The sequence below is a fragment of the Dicentrarchus labrax genome, unplaced genomic scaffold (genome assembly GCF_905237075.1).
Source record: "Dicentrarchus labrax unplaced genomic scaffold, dlabrax2021, whole genome shotgun sequence".
Classification (NCBI taxonomy): domain Eukaryota; kingdom Metazoa; phylum Chordata; class Actinopteri; family Moronidae; genus Dicentrarchus; species Dicentrarchus labrax.
This window is the reverse complement of record NW_026136723.1, coordinates 1,237,501-1,258,546: the sequence shown is the minus strand read 5'-3', so window position 1 is coordinate 1,258,546 and position 21,046 is coordinate 1,237,501. Positions and strand designations below refer to the sequence as shown.

At 40.2% G+C, this 21,046-nt stretch overlaps 2 non-coding genes across 2 annotated transcripts; both read left to right on the top strand.

Moving 5' to 3' along the window:
* The first annotated feature begins 14,314 nt into the window (after positions 1-14,314).
* Positions 14,315-14,419, top strand: LOC127358526 (U6 spliceosomal RNA). The gene has a single exon (XR_007882460.1). It is a non-coding gene; the product is annotated as a U6 spliceosomal RNA (small nuclear RNA).
* Positions 14,420-14,901: 482 nt separating this feature from the next.
* Positions 14,902-15,096, top strand: LOC127358517 (U2 spliceosomal RNA). Its single transcript, XR_007882451.1, has one exon. It is a non-coding gene; the product is annotated as a U2 spliceosomal RNA (small nuclear RNA).
* Positions 15,097-21,046: the final 5,950 nt, after the last annotated feature.

Genomic DNA, 21,046 nt, shown 5'->3' with positions numbered 1-21,046 from the left:
AGCACATCGTCTTGGGTTAGTACGACTATATACAACCATTAAAGGTCAGACGACACAGTATTGCTACTGAAAATGATGAACGCGACATTTTCAGCTTAAATCTGTCAACTCTGAATGATTTGAGTATTCTTTGTCTCTTTATTGTCTCTCCAAATATATAAATAATCTGTGTGATGCTGACCAAGTCCCACCTGGAATCAACTATTTGAAAAAAAAAAATAATTAAAAGAATCCTGATTTATTTTGGTTTCCTGAAGGTCAGATGCTGAGTTGGCTTTTAAATTAGTACATTTTTGTTTTGGCAAGATGTACAGACAGTGCATGGTACCCTGTATACTTAACATAACAGGATATTTCTGTTATGTGAATTGAATTTTCAGAAATGTACCTTCTGATTTGCCATGTGCAGGGGTGGATCTAGACAGGTGGCAGCAGCCCTTGAAATGTCTGGCCACCCCAGTTTGGTGTCAAATGCTGTCAAATTTAACTTAGTATTAAAAACATATTTATTTATTTTAAGTAAAGAAAATATTGATATATGTGATTATTTGTAATTAAATCAGAATATATATCCGCCACTATCTGGCCACCCCATAAATATTTCTCTTGATCTATCATGTGATCATCTTTTGTTGTTGTTTAGTGTCTAAAGACAGAGAACTACAAGGTAATGAGCGCAGCACACTTATATAAGAAGTAAAACCAATTAAATGAGAACCATACATATGACACACTCTATGGCTACATTACTCCATATTAAACTGGCTCTGTTATCATAGAGACATTTGTGGTGAAGTTTAGGACCCTGGCAACATAAATGAGAACCTGAATTCACAAAACTAAGAGCCAAATGTTGAGTATTTTGGCATTTTACTAAGTTCAAAGAGCAGATAAAAAGGCTTACAGCTTGAAACGTGCAGGCAGACAGACCATATATCAGAAACCAGCAGGCAGGTCAGATCAGGTAGCAGGTTACAGATGTGACAGAGCCAGGCAGGGTGTACCTGATAACAATGTAGAAAAAAAACATCAGAATGTAAAAAATAATTCAGTCAGATCAGATACAGCAAGAAGCTGCAGCCACAAAGTACGAAATCAGCGTAACTACTTTGATACTGTGCTGTTTTTCTTCACCGTTCTCCATGAAGTGATTGAATCCGAGTCGCCCCAGGAGGCTCAAACTGTTTATGGAGATGACCTTTTATAATTTCATTTTAAGATGATGACATTTATAGCATTTCCTCTTTATTACACAGCGGATGTGACAGTGGATGTGGGAGAAAGAAAAGGGAAGATGCACCACAAAGGTCAAGAAGCAGACGACGGGAGTGGGCGATAAAACCTGCTGAGCCACCAGGACGATATAGACGGTGTCTGTTTAGCATATTCGTGTCTGCTCACATCTCCATAAAGGATCCTCATCCTTAAGTGTGATAATAACAGCTCTTCATTTAGTACTAATTCAGCCAAGTTTAGCCATGTTTTCACTTATGATTGGTATGTGTGGACATATATCTTCACCATGCTTGCGTCTCAATGTTATCATCAAAGTGAGACATTTCTGGATTGTATTCATAGGATCATTCTATTATTCTGTATTCTTGTATATATTTATTTATTATATAACCATTATTTTTTTTAATTAATTTTCAATTAATTGCAAACAATCACATATATTTGCTTGGAAAAGCCCCCAAATAAAGATATTTGAACTCAACATTACAGTATTGTGGCACATCAGTAAAGCACTGAATGGAAATACCTAAAGGTAGAATTAGAAATCAGTAGATTGTTTTATTTCCACTTAAGACTGAACCTGTATAGATATATATACTTAAATTCTTGAAATTATTTAGTTTTTTCTTTAAATTAATCTAAATTAATGTGCTAAAACACTTGACACCAAACTGGGGTGGCCAGGCATTTTTTACATGTAGTCATCAGCTAAGGCTGAAGGGAAGAAAAGTTGCTTTGCACATAAGTATTGGACAAATTAAAATCTTAACCTGATCCCTGGAGCCACACTGCTAACATAGCTAAATATATGCTGCTTTGTATTGATCAGGAGGATTAGAAAATCTGAGTCACATTTAAGGGGAAAATAAAGCAAAATAAATATTATTTCTGGACCAACAGACAAATGTGGTGACTGTTCCGTATGTGGATCTCATAAAACTGAACCACATGAATAAAGACGCAGTGATCTCAAACCTTGAGGATAAAGAGCGAGAGGAGGTTCAGGGACAGATGTGTGTGTGTGAGATAGAGAGAGAGACAGGTGTAAGAAGAGATCAGGAGAAAAAAAGAGAATAAAGAGAGAAAAAGTCGAACATTGACCAAGCTAAGAGAGAAGAAATCTTTACAGTCGGGTTAAAGGAACAGACTTACTCTTTCACTGCTGTGTGGCGCCCTCTAGTGAAAACATGCCGAGACACCAGGAGACGCACCAACAAACACATCTTGAGCATGGGAGCTTATTCTTGGCTTTTAGAAACACTATGTATTATATGACAAAATCTATGACTCAAACATCAGACCAGAACCGCCGACAGCAGCCGGGTCACATCCAGATCCACCCGCTGAGGATGATCATGAACCTTTCAGCTGACAATATTTGCTCACACATCAACAGAATGATTAATGACGCACATATGATGCAGCAGTAGACTCACTAATGTCGCTTAAACTAACTTAACAGTGGAATATGACAATCTCAACTCAAGGTCCACTTACTATCCTTCTGGGGCCTCAGACAGGCGATGTGAATAAAGCATGGTGTACTGGAGTTGTGTGACATGTATTTTATGATTTCTGACACTTTGCCATCATTTTTCCTGTCTGGTGTTCAGAGCAGTGAATGCATCAGTCCAGATTTTGGGAGCAGCATGAGAAACCGCTGCAGCTGTCAAATGTAAACGACCATCATTTTTTTCTCGATTCCTTGCTGGTATAATTTCCAGAGGCCAGTTCAGATCATGTTCTCGCTCCTAATAAACTGCACAGCTGTTAACTTGGGGGCAAAGACATCATTTTCTAGGTGGCACGTGGCCATTATTTGCTGCAAGCTGTGTTTGAATCTCACTCTCACGAGGGCAAAGAGACCGAAAATTAAAGGACGAGATGCTCCAGAGGTCAAACAAACGCGCCCGGCGTGAGTGAAATATAACATAGAACTAAACAACGCTGACTTGCAGATCACAGTGAGAAACTACAGCGGTTTGTGATTATCTCGTTAAATGAAGTCCTGTGTGACTACCAACGACCGCCATTTTAACCCGCCTTCTCCTCGCAGGATTGGACCATCCGTCTTCATCGAGCTGCAGCCTCTGCCTCGGCCAGACCGACTAAATCTAAGAGCTTTCCTGGCAGACGAGAGAGAGAGAGCGCATCGTCCTTGTCTTGTCCTCTGTTACAGGAAGGGGCCTCTAATCAGCTCTGCAGAGAGGATGCTGGGATAACTGGCAGGAAACCAGGTGAGGAGAGGTAAGTGAGACGGGACGGGATGCTGCTGAGGTAGGCTGAGGTGGGCTGTGTTGGATTTTTCATTCATAATTCATTCACCCAGTTGTTTATTAGTTCCCACTGAAAGAATGATGTATTTGACATTAAAAAGCAACCACAGAATGACATTCAAAGAATTGTTTACTCAGATAAACAAGTGATTCATTGTGTTTTACATAATCGTATAGTTGTAAAACCGTACTGCACTGACAAATTATGTTCTTGTTTTGGACATTCTCTCACAAACAACGTCATGTTCAATACTTATATATATACTCTGCCCCTGTTGTGCAGTGTTCACTCACCTTCCCTTCTTCTTGCATTGATTAATTTGTCTTTCCACCAACTCATTCATCATTTTATTCATTAATTCTGTCCTTCAATACTGAAGTGGCGGGCACTTTTTAAGGGTATGTTAGGTTACATGAGGTTATCAAAGTATTTAAATCTGTCTTTCATTCATGAATTCATTCAATGGGGTAAGAAAAGAGGACAGAAAAGCTTCTTACAGCCTGATGATAAAGATAGTGAGGTTGGCGCTCTGTCAGTCTGGAGTTTCATTATGAAAGCTCCAGGTGTAGTTTTTATGATACTTATACCAAGGCCACTTTAAGTTCTGATTGGCTGGAAGGTGTGGTGGATGAACTTTTAGTAAGCGGACAGTGTGAACTATAGGACGCAGGTGTTTGTTTGCAGCTCTCAATGAACGCATTATTAAACTGTAGGTAAAGCAGCGGCTGTGAGGTTTTTTGTGTAACCAAAAGAAAAATAACAGATACAGAACAGCTGCTCAGTGTGAACCATGAAAAATACATTTTAAATGTCTTCGATTTTTGGCTTTAATCTGGATGCTCAAACCAACTATTTGTTTGAGGAGGAAGGAGAAGACCTTTAAGCAGTGGGGAAGCAGCAGCCTGGCAGCAGGACTGTAAGAGTGCAAGAGGGAACAAAATAATCCCAACTCAAGGTCTACTTACTGGCTTTTTTTTTTTTTTTTTACTGATCTTGTGTCACACAGTCTTTAGTGGATGGGGTCATACTTTATGACTTTTTCCCAATAATTCTGCACAATTCTGTTGCTGAAAAATGACTCTCTGGTAAATCATTATTTAAATAATAATTCAGATAATTGTATAGGCTACTTTTTTATTATTAACTATCAATCTTGTCAGTCTGTAATTTAATCGTTTAAATATTTCTTTTTTTTTAAAGTGAAGAAATCTGTGCAGTGAAAACACTTCTGGAAAGAAAACAACTTTCAAGTTTAAGTCTTAATGCAACGTAATATAAACTTAAAACGTCCACTTGGTAGCTTTTTCTGGAGCTTTGTAAGTGTATTATAGTGCAGTTCTCTCTTATTTTATGATACTGACAATCATTTCTAGAAAAAACTCCAAATATTCTCCCTGAACTGGCATTTGTTTTACTTGTTTTAAGAAAATAAGGTTTTAAAAACTAAGTTATAGACAGAAATTATTTCATAAAATGAAAGATTTCTGCAGTGGAATGAATGAAGATAAAATAAAAAAAAACTTCATTTGAGTATTCACAGAAACATTTCTCTAAACGTGACAACATGAAGGGAGTCAAAGCATCTCTCTGAAACACATGCACACACACACACACACACACACACACACACACAGCTAAGTTAACTGCCACTCTGTGTATGTGTCACCTGGGCTTTGTGCTGTCTCGGGCTCTGTAAGATTTTTCTGCTGAGGTGTCGAGGAGCTCGTCACCTCTCCACAGCTTATCTGCCGGCCTCTCCAACGATGAGACTCGGGGCTGGTCCGAGGTCTGCTGCTGTCACTCAGATCGCTCCTTCAGCCTCTGAGAGAACGAAAGCAGAAATAAAACCTCTGTAGACTTTCTCTCTGGAGCAGATGTGGAAAAGAGTTTATTTTCAGGTAAATACAGGTAGACAAGTCAAACCAGTCAAATCTAAGGGTCAAACATAAAAGTGCTGAATATTTCGAAAAAGAGCTTGATATTAATACAGAAATAAAGCTTTCAGTGCCTCATTACAGCTGGTTAATTTAGGCAGATGTACATATGGAGGTACATTCCAGTCTTCTTAAGTTACAGCCTTTTTAATGCAAAATGTCCTTTTTGTATTACCTCCATTGTGACTCAAGAAGGGAATAAAGATGGAGATTTTTACTAAGAAGACAATAACTTTGGAAGATAACTGCTTGATTAACCCAGACTGCTGAAGCCTCATATTACTTTCAGATGAACTTTAGAATAAATGTTTGCGCAGCGCGAGGACTGTGGATTTTGTCCCCCATCACTTAAATTAGGCGCACAATAGGAAAGGATCTTTTAATGGCCAGGATGAGTCCAGCAAGCAAAAACTATTTAAATCTATATCGGGCACCTGGCTATTGTTGGACCAGCGTGTACGATTTAGCAGTGAGATTGCAGTTTGAAACTAAACTAAACTAAAATCCCTTAACTCAACCAAGCATAGAGAGAAACTACGGTGGTGGTAAGCTTGCAAAAAGCCTCTAGGTAGAGCCAGTGTTGGTGGTAGCCCAGAATGGTTTGTCCATTCTGGGCTATTGTAGAAACATGGTGGATAAATCTGCTCCCTCACGACATCTGTAGATAAAAACGTCTCATTCTAAGGTAACAAAAACATAAGAATTCCTCTATTCAGGTGATTATACACTTATGAAAACATGAATCTTAAACATTATATTCCAATAAATCCTATTAAATCTTACACACTGGACCTTCAATACAGAAATGAAAAACTGCGAGCCTATCCTTTAATGTTTGTCCTGATATTAAAGCAGCTTTCATTTCAGGGGTTACGCCATCACTCTGACCAGAGAGAACCACACATCTGCTTAAAAGGGTTCAAGTAGAGATCCGGCTTTGTCTCCAAAGTCATCCTGACGGGATGCACAATGATGGACATTCATTCGCTGTGGCACACAAGGTGAATTTGCAACCTTTTTAGGGAATGTCCTTTCAAAGCATTACCAATAAACCAAAAGAGAAAGCAGCAGCGAGCCGCTTTTCAGTCAGAGAACTGAACCGCCATCTTCAGCGACGTTACAAATGCCATTAACCATCAGACGTTCTTCACACGTTATTTACATTTTACATCCTGAGCCAATGAGCTGGAATTAACCTGCAATGGTTTCAGGAGCATCGTGAAAGGTTAAGGTGTCCTTCTATACAAAAATAACTGACAAGGCAGAGCTGAGGTGCTTCTTCAAATATGAATCCAAGAAATTTGAACTAATAATCAGGTCAGTGATACCTGCACTGTAATATACTTTGTTTGCAGATTTTGTTTGAGGTGTTTGCTTTTAGTGTAACACCTGCCAGCCAATAGAAATAGTCATTTTCTGTGGCCATGGCATAAAAGTTTATAACAAAGACAAGCTCCTGTCAGAGCAGCTGAGTCACCTCCTCCTGTCAGAAACTGAAAACTCATCTTTTTCAAGATGTACTTATTCTTTTCAATCTAATTAAAAAAGCTCCCCCAGTCTCTTATTCATTGTCCTTTCTTCGCCTGCAGCATGTCCACACCTGGTTCCTCCTGTTGTTGGTTATACAGCTTGTACACAGTGCAGTCACAAAGTATTAGGACACTGATGGGATTTTTATTACACTATGTGTGATATCAAACAGTGACTATGTGTGTACGATGCATTAACATACAGACAAACCAACTCAGGGGTTGTTTTATGTCCAGATGAGGCCAAGTGAGTGAATGTTTCAGTGCAGCACTTTTCAGTTATTTTTGTCCCCTTAAAAATATCTATTGGCAGAAATTAAATATGCATATGTTTTCACCTCATCTTCACCTTAAAATAACAATTGCTGTGTTTTCGTTGCCTTAGAAAGAGCCGTTTTTACCAACAGATGCAGAAGGAGTGGGTCCTCATCTACAGAGTCCGCCATGTTTCTACAGTAGCTCAGAACAGACAAACCAAACACTGCCTCTAGATAGGCTCGCTCCAACCTAGTGTTTTCTACACATTTGGAAGGCTGAGCCGTACTGAAGTGGTTGTAATCTGCAGCTTCACACCAAGATGCCACTAAATCTTATTCACTGGTTCTTCAAATTGTTGTACGTTACATAATAATGTAAAAACCTTCTATTAAAGGTACAGTGTGTAGAATTTAGCAGCATCTAGCAGTGTAGTTGCAGATCCTTCGCTTCACCCTGCCTTTCCTAGCGCGAAGGAGAAACTACGGTGGCTGTGAAATGTGTGAAAAACACCAATGCCCCTATGTAGAGCCAGTGGCAGTTTAACATGGCAGCCTCCATGGAAGGTGACCTGCGGTGTCTATAGATATAAAAGGCTAATTCTAAAAACACAATAATTCCTATATTCAGGTGATTACACATTAATGAAATATTGAATTTCTGCCAATAGATCGATCCTCCTAAATGTTACACACTGGACCTTTAAAGCCAGCACTTTAACCTCACAGTCACTGATTCATTTCAAATCCAATGTACTGAAGTACAGAGCCAACAGAGAGAAGAATGTGTCACTGTTGTAATCATTTCTGTCGGCACTGTTTGACAACGCCATGCCCTGTGGTCCTTTGTATGATTAAAACAATGCTAGAGAAATAATCAAGGACGGAGGATTTTGCCCTTTTCAAAGCAGCTGAGCACTCTCAGAGTTTCCCTTTACATAGCTTCTCTTCTCCGCTCTGCACAGAGACACTGAACTCAACCCTCAGGAGTGGTTTGTTTTGCTTTCAGAAGCCTGACGTGCGGCCTAAATGCGGCTTCAGAGGCCTTTTCACAGCTGCGGGGAGCCGAGCAGCAGGGCAACGCTGTGAGCAGAAAACAAAGCGTATCGATCCAGCCGGACTCAAGAGTGGGATCAATCGTTATGGCATTTACTGTGAGCTCTGTGAAGCTGGACTTTCGCCGGTCTTTGTGTTTGTTTGTGTGTATTTCTGTGTGTGGGTGTCAGTATGTGACTGTGCGATCTGCGTGTGAACGTCATCATTCATGTCATGATGCTCCTGTGACTCGTGGTGAGAAAACACAGAGCTCATGTGTCATGTGTTTGTGTGAACCAAAGCAACACTTTTCAGTGTTTGTGAATTATATGCAGACATTTTATTATGCAATCAGAGGATTTTTGGTAAAATCAAATACCCCATAATGTTCACTCAGACCTGGACAATACTACGGTGGCCCAATTTGATAACACTGCAGGACATGGCTGGGACTTGCTTGTTCAACAACTTCATGAGCCACAATCCATGAGGTGAGGGTGTTGCACTAAATCCTACACACCGGTCCTTTCAGTTGCAGTTTGTTGAGTTCTCAGGGCCACCGTAGTAGTTTACAGTGTTGAACAAAGACTTTCCTTCGTGCCACTCATTCACAGGGTAGGGGCTGTCACTCTTCATTACCACTCCTGCATCTGCTGAAGCTTTGCTAACGTTAACTGGCAGGTCAAATCAGTACAGCTCTGGATCGCCATCTTGGCCCGTCAGTGAAGGCTTCCACTTCAAGTTACCAAATTTTGGCACCAAATATACGGTCACTTGTTCCACTGCAGTCCCTGTTGGCTTTGTGACTAGACAGCTGAACTGATTACAGCTGAAGTGCGGCTGTTCTGTCAGTTGCACATGGAACAGAATTTAAAAACAAAACAAAAGAACATTAACATTAAAGAGAAACTGATCCGAATCAATCATTTTTTTTCCGTCTGTCTCTGATTAACACATTTTTTTACAGATTCATGATGCGTCTCTGAGTTTAAAGAATAACTCAATTTAATAACTGTGTTGAATGTTTTCATTTCTCCATCACTGTCACAAATGTATGCCCAACAGTGATGTCACAGAGTACCAGGGTACACTGCTACATCACTGCAGATAAATGAGAAGTTAAATCACTAGAAAACATCTGGCATCTGTTAAGTGAGCAAACTTTACAGCGTTGTTAATACTGTACGTTATGGGCCCATGCTGCCCGATGCCACCTCCTGGGACAGCTGTCCCTTGCCCTGGTGAGATGGTTTTCCCTGTGCATGACAACTCTCTGCAACTCCGCCCATGGCTCCTTCCTTTTAATGAGGGATAACCAAATTGAGGAGGCCGGCTTCCCCCACCGTCAAAACATGTACGTTAGCTGGAGTCTCCAGTCAGTTCCCCGGGCTCAGATCAGGAGCCGGCCCCCGGGAGCTGCTCACTGCTCCTAATGCTTGGGTTGGAGGTCAAGCCCAGATAATGAGTTTCTCTGCAGGGGAAATAAGTAAAGGATTTGTTCACCTGAGCCTCACTGCTGCGTTGGGTGCCGAGCTATAATGTGGATCTGTCTGTGTGTGATTCATTCTATGTTTCTACTAATAAATATAAATAAATAATAATAAATCAAAAGTCCATATTATGTTAAAAAAATATAAGTTCTCATTATAATGACACTCAACCTCGACCTCTTGACCCATCCTAACTAATCCTAAATAGGAGAGATGAAGTAAGACAGGAAAATGAACGTCAAACATTTTGACACAATGCTGTCGTTTAACGTTCATTTAATGTGACCAGGGTGAAAAACGCGTCTCTCTCGGGCAGCCAATCAGACCCCGGTGTTTCTTAAAACGAACATACCCGATCTTCTTAAAACGAAGCCGTCCGGAAATATTGGCCAATCAGAAGGTATCCGATCTTCTAAAGACGAAGTTGAGCCCAAGCCTCCCTAGCAACGCCATAGAGACAGATCCGTGCAGCAAGCGAGGATAGGAGACGTGCTTTGCGGTCAGTAGCCCATAGAACGAATATATAACTTTATGACATAAAACACTATGAATTCACTGAAATGCCCAGAGTCAGAGTGTTTTTACTGTGTACCTGCATCACATTTGACATTAGTTGTTACTTGAACGCGTTAAAAATAGTTCGGTGGTTTATTGTTATTGTTATCATCAAACTTTTGACAGTTCGACGGACAACGTTATCAAAATATGGCGATCTATGCCAGGGAATGTTGTATGTTGGGAAAATATGGCTAATTAAGCTTGGAATTATTGTTTGCAAGACATAATTTCGAAAATGCAAAGTGCAATTTCTGTGTGATATGCCTCCATGTGTTATTCAGTGCACGTGTTTATATACTTGCTACCTCGTGCACGTGCAAAAGGAATGCATGTTATGCATGTATTCCTGTGCATTTTGCATCATATAGCACGGTTGTGCTGCTGTTAATACTGTTCATACACCTTAATGCATGCATTATGCATGTATTCCTTGCATGTACAAGCACCATTGCATGGCATTTATTGCCAGCCTATATTGAATAATATGTTGTCTTTTGATTACAGAAATGGATATTGCAAACTTCCAAATAACCGGCCTGGCAGCAGCTTGTCCTGCCAAGGCTGCCAGTGGCCCGCAGGCAACTGCTGCGAGGGCCATCAAAGCAGAGGAGGTGGAGAAGAAGGCGAGGGCCCGCGTCGTCTCTGAAGGCGGCGACCCTGGGAACGCCATGCTGGTACTGAGCCGCCACAGCGTGCAGTTTGGCGGGAGAGCGGGAGACCAACACCAGTGATTGTATATATAACTATTCTCAATAAAATGAAGACACAGGAGATAAACCATACTGTAAATGAAAAATCAATTTATTGCATTACCTGGCCTTGGAAATATGCAAATTCATTCAACACTTTCCACACAAAATATGCAAAATAATTATAATTTATAGACTCAATACAATGGTTACAAGCATATTTTAATCATTTTTTTTATTTATAGAACATATTACAACACTTTAGACACATTTCACGGTATGCTTCCATCGGGATTCGAACCGACGAATAGGAGTACCGTTCTGCATGCTAACCACACGTTTTCGGTCGACTTTTGCGCTTTAGTGCGCATGCGCGGTAAAAGACCACACGCAAAAGACGTGTGGTTAGCATGCAGAACGGTACTCCTATTCGCAGGTTCGAATCCCGATGGAAGCATACCGTGAAATGTGTGTAAAGTGTTGCAATATGTTCTATAACTACAAAATGATTAAAATATGCTTGTAAAAGTTGTATTGAGTCTATAAATTATAATTATTTTTCATATTTCCAAGGCCAGGTAATGCTATAAATTGATTTTTCATTTACAGTATGGTTTATCTCCTGTGTCTTCATTTTATTGAGAGTAGCAACTGTTTATTGCTTTAAGTATTAGATAGGACAAGACAACAATGATAACAGTATATAATGACACAATTTATTTGAAATATGAAGTCATAGGACTTAATTAAGGCATAATAAAGGTCCAGGATACAGGACAGTGCAGCATATCAGTGTGAAAAGGGCTTTAAAAATAAAATAAAATTCTCAGTAAAAAAAGGGGTAAATCAATGATTTACTTATGTATAAATAAAAGTTACATGCTGTGTATGATTTGTTTCCCCTTTTTCTTCAGCGAAATAAATATCAATTAAATATCTTTTTGTTGTTGTTGTTGTTGTTGTTGTTATTGTATAGATGCAGAACACATCGAACACAGCAGCAGTACAGTGTGAAGTACCTGTGGCATACAAGGCTTTTTTTGTTTGTTACTAAACAACATCAATCACAGCAGACAGACACATAGTATAAGAGCTGAGTACAGACATGCATGGATGCATAACGCAGCGGCATTAGAGAGTGTGAAGTACCTGTGGCATACAAGGCTTTTTTTTTAAAACCACGTGGCGGCAACAGAGCCAGTGGCAACAGCAGATGAACCAGCACAAAGTTTTGTACGTAGAGAGAGGCTTTGGCTGAGCTGGTGAAGGGAGTACAGCAGGAGGCCACTGTAGGAGCCCAGGGTTAACCCCCTATGCACTGGCAGCCATTAACCAAACAGGCTTATTGTTAATGCATAAAACATACACTTACACTTTATCTTTTGATTTCACGTGGTGATATTATAATCTTAAGGCTCTAAAGATACTAACTGTGTAGTCTTTTCATAATTAAATTTTGTTTTCAGAGATCGTCACATGTTGTAATTACAGTGTAGCATCCGAGCTACAGCCCCATTCATTTCCAATGCATTACATTACATTACATTACATTACATTACATGCTGGTGATCTCTCAAAATATATATTTCATCTTTGATCAGACTACCTGGTTATCTTCCTTAGACCCTGTAGATGTAGTTACTGCGGCAAAACGTAATAAAACAGACAAATTCCATGTCAGTACATCGTAAAAGTACTCTGGGGTCACAGTGTTATATCAGTACATTCGTAATATTCTATTTATTTTAGTTTTACTCACTCAGTCAGAACACGTGCGCAAACTCTGTCTCCGTGCATGCAAATAATAATAATAATAATGAAAATAATGCAAATAATGCAATAAAAATAAAGTAAAACTCATGTTTGAGAAATTATTCAAAGTAAGTGACTTACAAACATTATGTACATTTCATAAAGGTAATGTTTTTACCCCATAAAAGTAATCTTCTCTCCCGTTCCAATCAGATTCCCTATTGTTTGTTTTTCTTCTTCCTTTAGGTTTATTTTGCTATAAATCATCACAGACTGGCTTACTGACATAGAAACACATCCAGTCACCTCTGGCTGCCATGTGGAGGATTTAAAGGATTCAGGTTAGGAGGTGTTGAGGGAAAGGTGTTGGTGTTGAGCATCCTCTGTGGATGTGTGTGTGTGTGTGTGTGTGTGTGTGTGTGTGTGTGTGTGGTGGGTGGTGGGTGTGTGTGGATGATGGGGCGGGTCAGGACGAGGTGAAGGCAGCAGCGTGGCTGTCTGCTGGGTAATCCTGTCCTTGGCAGCCGGAGAGGAGGACTCATTCCTTAACTGCTCACCCTGACTTAAAGAGGCCTCCACACACAGGGTTTCCTCTGCAGGACGGGAGGGGCAGACGGACAGAGGCAGACACATTATGTAATTCAATATATAGTGTATAGTGTTTACTATGTTACATCTGATCTATCTATCTATCTATCTATCTATCTATCTATCTATCTATCTATCTATCTATCTATCTATCTATTAACATATATATATGTGTGTGTGAGTGTATGTGATGTGTTTACCCTTGTTATCAGCTTTCTGACAAGCCTTATAAAACGCAAAGACAATAATGAGAATGTTACGTATCAATATGTTTCTTAACTTGATCGTATAAGTTGCTGCTGTTATTTACTTAATATTAGAAAAAAATATTTTATAATGAAATGTTTGGTATACTCATATAGTTAATGTATTGAATGACTATATTCTCAATAAAGTAAAAAATAAATTTATTGAATTTAATGTAATCTAATATTTGAAATATTCCTTCCCTTTCCCTCCCTCTAAATATATCAACACACTTTAGGATGTGATTGTGTTTCATTACCTTCATTAATAATTCAAAGTACTAAATAACGTTAGCCTTTAATATGTCAATCTTATCTTATCTTACATGAGTATATATATATATATATAAATATGTATGTAGTATATGTGTGTGCGCCTAAGCAACAGTTGGAGCCCCGACGGGTGGGAGGAGCTACAGTTCGAACCAATCGTTGCTGTCTGACGTAGCAATAATTTGCATAGAATTCCCATCAGCCCCCTATGTTCCTCAGTAGAGAATACGGGACCCAAATACGGCTTTAGACGGCTCAGTTCGTGTCTAGATGGGTCACTGTAGGTACAGAACTCACCGTACAACACACAGACTCCTCATTTTGTCGGTACCGGCGGTCTGAGAGCCGTTTAGAACCGGTTTAAGCTTATTTTGCTGTCTCTGAGTAGCACCATGAGTCAACAGTCTGCCGTCACAGACCCCATATAAATAGCTCGCAGACACTTATTAGCATTGTGTCACTTCGGTAACACATGTACTAAAATTGGAACGATACAGAGTAGATTAGCATGACCCTGTGCAAGGTTGACACGCGAATTCGTGAAGCGTTTCTAATTTTGTAATGATTTAAATGAATCTTTAACGACAGCGTTGTGTCAAAATGTTTGACGTTCATTTTCCTGTCTCACTTCATCTCTCCTATTTAGGATTAGTTAGGATGGGTCAAGAGGTCGAGGTTGAGTGTTAGGTTTTTTTCTTTTTCATTCAGTCATTATAATGAGCCTATATTTTTTTAACATAATATGGACTTTTGATTTATTATTATTTATGATTTATTTATATTTATTAGTAGAAACATAGAAGAAAAAAAAGAACATTATAGCCGGCACCCAACGTGGCCGTGAGGCTCAGGTGAACAAATCCTTTACTTATTTCCCCTGCAGAGAAACTCATTATCTGGGCTTGACCTCCAACCCAAGCATTAGGAGCAGTGAGCAGCTCCCGGGGGCCGGCTCCTGATCTGAGCCCGGGGAACTGACTGGAGACTCCATCTAACGTACATGTTTTGACGGTGGGGGAAGCCGGCCTCCTCAATTTGGTTATCCCTTGTTAAAAGGAAGGAGCCATGGGTAGTATCAAGTGTGGTATCTGTTCTTATCAGTTAAATGTCTGATATGTCCTCTATATGGGGACAACATATTAAACGGATTTTTAGCACCGGGAGCTGAAATGGGGCTTGCTCCGTTCACTCCACGCATTGACCCGGTACTGCTGTGTCTGGACTGCTGGACACAGTTTCAACGCTGATGTTAATTTTTCATTCTTTGTGTCGTTTTTCTCCATTTGTTCTGGAACTAAAACGCAATTTACCAACTATTGTCCACTGAGGAGTCCTTCATCATTTTCTTTTGTCCTCATACGTCCCCTCACAAACACACAGTCACACAAACAGACAACCAACCAGCTGTACAATTATGCGTTCATGCACACAAACTGTAGCATGCAGAAACACACACACACACACACACACACACACACACACAGTCACAGCTATAAATAGTACGCTTCGTGTTTGTGTGCAGATACATAACATTTCTCCTTCTTGTCAGCTCCCTCTGTTTCTTTAGCTTCTTTCTCCGTGGCTCTCACCTTAACTCACCCATCTCTCTTTTCTCCTCTTCTCACTTCAGCTCCCCCACCCCCCCACATCTTTCCTCCTCCAACTCCCCCCCTTTCTGTCTTGTCTTTGGTCTCCTCTCTCAGCCAGAATACTAATAAACCTCCTCCTCATTCCTCCTTCTTCCCCTCTCCCTCCTTCTCTCCATCTCGAGTTTTTTTATTTTATTATTCCTACAGAAGCTCATATTCCCCATAAATGTTCTCTGCTTGAATTCTTTGTCCTCATCTCTCAGCATGACTCATAGACTTTACCCTCCTCTTCATCCCTCCATCCCTTGACTCTCTCGGGCAAGTTTTATTTGAAAAGCACCCACGGTTTTTTACCTCCTTCCTTCCTCTCTAATTCCCCCTCATCCCTCTTTCTCCTGTTTGTCCCCTTTTTTAAAAAACATTTTTTCCGTAAAGAAAAACTGCTCTTCATCGGACCACCCACCTGCTTTCCATCTCTTCCTCAAACACAACTTTAAATTACTAATATTCTCAGAGAGGCAATATGTAGGATCTCTCCGCCGCAGTACATGTATGCAGGACATTGTGTTGTCATGGTGATGTCTGTCGGTGGATTTAAAGTGTGTTTGCAGACTCATCGCATGACTGTTTCTATGCAATGTGAAATCTTTTATTCATGAATACGTTTTCTTCCCACAAACTTTGAATGATCTCACCAGCCATTAAAAACTGTATTTGATATTTACTTTATAATGTTTAAAAGTCCATCAAATTGTATTCACCTGTATAAAACCAAACTGCATACTAATAATGCAGATACACCCATTTCACAAACATCCAATGCATTTATTTTTGGGTCTGAAATCTTAAGCTAAAAGTGAAATGACTCATTCGGGTCTTGGAGAATTGCAGTGCATTATTCGACTTTGACTGGCTCTCTAAAACCAGGTACGGAGAGCGTGATTGCTTTGCTTTGAGCCAGAAGTGAATGCTTACTGGTCTTTGTGAAGTCTGGAAGTTGCTGCTAAGGAACAATGCTTGAGATCAACACCTCGATTCTTGGAAATTTAATGAAAACATCTTTTCAAAGCTTTTCAGAGTGAAAATCAGTGAGATGATTTTTACTTGAATCGTACGATGATATTGTCCTATTGTGTTACAATATTCCTTATCTAAAGGTACAGTAAGCAAATTCTAATTCTATATGCTTTTTTTTTTTCAAATCGAGTGAATATCTCTTCACAGTACGCCCTGTGGTTGTACACAGCCCGGGCTCTGTGAGTGGGAAACAAACAATGTGGATCAGACTCAGTCACCAACACTAACTTGTTATTCTGGCCATTCCAGCCAGGAACTCTGTGTCAGATAATGGTAAAAAGCTTGCCCACTGACAATAAGCTTACTTTCTAGTTTGCCAAGATATGCTGTTGTTGTGATGTTACCTTTAGTAGTAGTGAGTATCACTGTCTGGAGCTGGTGCGCTGGCTCTGCCTGTTTGCTGCACAGCAGTAACTTTGGTGACAGTTGACAAACCCACAATACAGCTAACGTTAGTTACATTACTAGTTGGAATGAGCCAATGTTATATAGAGAGGTAGAGGGTTCTACAGAGTCCACCCATGTTGAAGCACAATGTTCCTACAATAGCCCAGAAAGGACAAACCAAACACTGGCTGTAGTAGGGACATTTCTCGTGAGTTTCGCAGCCACCGCAGTTTCTCCCACACCCTTGCAAGGCGAGCAGTATTCAGTTGGCTGCAATCTGCAACTTCACTAAATCTAGATGTCACTAAATCCTACACACTGGTTCTTTATATTGGTATATGTTGGAAAACTGGCCAGCTCAACTGTGTTTTTGTGTCTTTGTTACAGAGTTTGTGTATCAGAGAGCTGCTGTCACTGAACAGTGTGGGTGCTGCTGTGACATATGTTTCTCCTTCCGTGCTGCTGCATCACTGCTGTAATAATCCCATTACAGGACATCCTCCTGGATCATTTGGCTTTAACTGGTTAAAGAAACAACACTAAGAACAGCAAAACTACATTTACATTGACACTCTATGCAGCTGGGGGGTGGGGGGGGGGGGGGGCTAGGGGGTATTCATTACTGTGCCCTGCTGTCAACAGCTCAGCCGTCACAATGAGCCGGCAGGGTAAAGTGAGGCATCACAAGGCCGAGGATCCAGCTCTCAGCTGTTACTGCTGAACATGTTTTATTTGACTGTGAGACTGAAATAACGAGGGCAAATCAGAATATAAGATTTTTGAAAAATATAACCTCTACTCATAAAAAATGACTGCTGTCATGGAGGTAAAGTCGACTTTTGGTTGCTGTTGAGTCAATGGATTAAAACAGAAGCAGGTACTTCTGTTCAATGCGCTTTTTTTGTCAGCAAACATCCACCTGCTGCTCGGTAGCTGATCTCTGACCTGTCTGTCTGCATTGAGATCCATTATGTAATTACTGGTAGGTAGTTATGTTGTTTGTCCCCACTGGATGACGTCAGGATTGCAGCGAGGACTGCTGTAAATCTGTCAAGCATCTCAGACTGTGCTGGTACAACTGTGACGACAGAGGAAAGATGACACATTTTGGCAAGGTGTGCTGGTGTTTAGGAGAATTATACTGCCTGGTCTGATGGGGCAGCTATAATTAAAAGTACAGATAAAGAGCTGCTAAAGCAACAGGCCGGTTTTAATAAAACCCGAGGGGATGATGCAGCTTTTTATAGAAAGATTCTTCATGGAAGACATGTTAAGTAGTTTAAGGTAGAAATATTCAGTTTCTGCTGAAAAAATCTCTTTAGAATAATCTTTATTTTTTTAAATGTATATTTACCCTTAAAAACTTAAAAAATAAAAGCTGAAACATGTCTTCATTCATTAACAGGATCATTTTTTTGTGTAATCTTTTACAATTTTTACTACTAGTGACACAAGCCTCACATATTACATATGTCTTTGCATGCAGTTGGGATTATTTTGACAGTTTAATACCAAACCAGTTCTAGCTCTGTTATACTTTATGTATCTTAAATTTTTATGTATTTCATGTTTCCGGATAACCTGAAGGACTAAATGCTCCTTCTATGGCTAAACAGAACATAAAAATCCACTGGACTGTCTCAAAAATAATTTTCACAAAGCCTAAAACAAGGCTAAAGAAACCAATATTGGCTGTTGAACTGTCTCCTGTGTCAAAGTCTCATGCTTTGTTGACTCCATTCACCCAGAACTCTTCATCCGACACTGAAGTGGGTCACATAATCTGGGAAAAGTGTTGGCTTGATTACCACCTGTGTGACTGCTTGTGCTTCTTACCGTGTCAGACTTTGTTGTAGCAATGTCGCTGTGTACCCAGATGTCATGGTTTACTTTACTGAAAACAAATTTACTGCAGTATAAAAGATACAAAAATGGCCAAACTATAAAAAAAAAAAAAACAAGAGCCAGGGTGTAATAAACCAAAGTTATTGTCTTGTCTTGGCCACTATCTGCCTCGTTGTTCACTAAATGCTTTCTGGAGACTGAAAAACATCAACATTCATCATCATAATTTCAGCAAGTTCCCAAAAATGACATTTGCTTAGTGACAAAGACTGCAGTAATTATGGTTCTTGCACGTCGGGTGCAAAGGAGGCCTGACTGACACAGGAGACCACTGTTTGCTTACCGTTATTTCAACCCAAAAAACATCTTTCCTAACCTTAACCAAGTCAATTTTGTGACTAAACCCAACCAAACCTCAACCATAGTGGTGTCAGATCAGAAAAAACTCATTTTATTTTTGCAACGGTGATTTGAAACAGTTGTGGAAGGCAGGGAAAACTGTTCAGAAACAGCTGAGATATGTCGTCCTGGAGGGAAATTACAAACTGTTGGCTTACTCAAGTCTTTCTTTATATAGTAGGAGTTTGGTTCAACTGTAAGATATTTTGAACTCTCCTTTCTCTGTTAAAAAAAAGCTGTAAAAGTCTGAGAGTTGTCAGTGTGTCTCTGCAGCTTAGTAGTCAGTATATTAATTGAGTGAGGAGTTCACAGAGTAGAGTTCAGGGCTGTACTTCTGTTCTCCGTCTGAGATGGAGATGGATTTAATATAGTCGAGAGCGCTGTCCTTCCTCGCCTGCACACTGAATCACTGTGTTTTCATATTCATATTGTGTGAGACTGAGATGGAGGGAGCCAGCTGGGGAGGCAGAGAGGAGGCGAGGACAGATATGTTTGGAGGAGGAGAACAGCTGTACTGCATTGTTAGAGAGACAGATGAGAGGAAAGCCCAGCTGCAGACTCAAACAGGCTGAGGTGTGGTACAATATTACATGCATCAGATACTGCTCGTATCAACCACTTGCTCGCCTTTACTCAAGCAGAATAAAACTTTAAAACCTGCAGTGATTAATGTAAAAATGATACATTAGACGGTTCATCGGGGGCCATCAGCTGACACTTGGTGTAACTAAATCCCTAAATTCTGCTCCCTCCCAGAAAATCTTAAAAAATGCACGAGAGAGCATCATACAGGGTGCATGGTCTTGTGGCTACGGAGGGTGTGACGCAGGAGGTAATATGAACAGAGTGACACACTGACTACTGCTCAGAGTAGCAGGATCAGCTGCTGGTAGTCTGCGCTAACCGAGCTAACCAACCATAAGCAGCTGCTGTCAGACTCTCCATGTCCACAGCTGGAAACTGGAAGCAGATTTACGGCTGTTTGTAAAAGTGTCTGTGTGGTACCTGTGTTGTAACTCTACATAGGAGGCCGCAGTCTGCAGAGTCCAGATTTTGGTTTTATAGGAGCGGTTGTGTAGTGATGAAAGATGCAAACATACAGAGGGCTGTTGCTATGTATATTTCCAACAAAAGTACACCAATACACTGCTAACAGGATTATCTGTTCATGTCTGCTGCTTTTGACCAAAGTTAGCAGTTGCAAAGAACGGTGAATGTCGAAGTGGTTCGGGCATCTGATCAGGACGCCTCCTGGGCACCCCAGGGTAGACTGAGGACATGGAGAGATCTTAGATTTCATCTGGTTTGGGAACACCTCGGGATCACCCAGAAGGAGCTGGGAAACACAGCTGGGGACCTGCTGCAACCTGGCCCCGGTGAAGCTTCATAAAACGGATGGACACAGACCTTGTGAATGTAGCCTATACTGTATATTTATTAGACAATGATTCACATTAAATTTGGAGTCTCAAATTAAATTAAACGTTCCTGTTTCTAGACCGTGGAATGATACAGAATATTATTAAATATTACTGACTATAGAGGCCAGGCCAGTGATGGGTTACAACAAGAGGAACACAGGTTATTTATTTTCAGTTCTCGGTAAAAGGCTACAACATTCATGGAAAAACATAGTAGAAGTTGACGGTTGGACTAGTTTAGCTGCTTTAGTTTTCCATACCAAGCACAGGACTATTCAACTCATCCATGCAGGAAGACAAATAACTCTCAAGGCTGCTGGATAATGTTCTATAATACAGCTGATTTTTTGCACATAACCTGCAGGCTAATTATCCATTATAATACTAATGGTACAGCTATGGCTGTATCACTCTCAATTGTTCAACTAATCCACATCACAGTAATAATAATTATTATTTTTTATATAC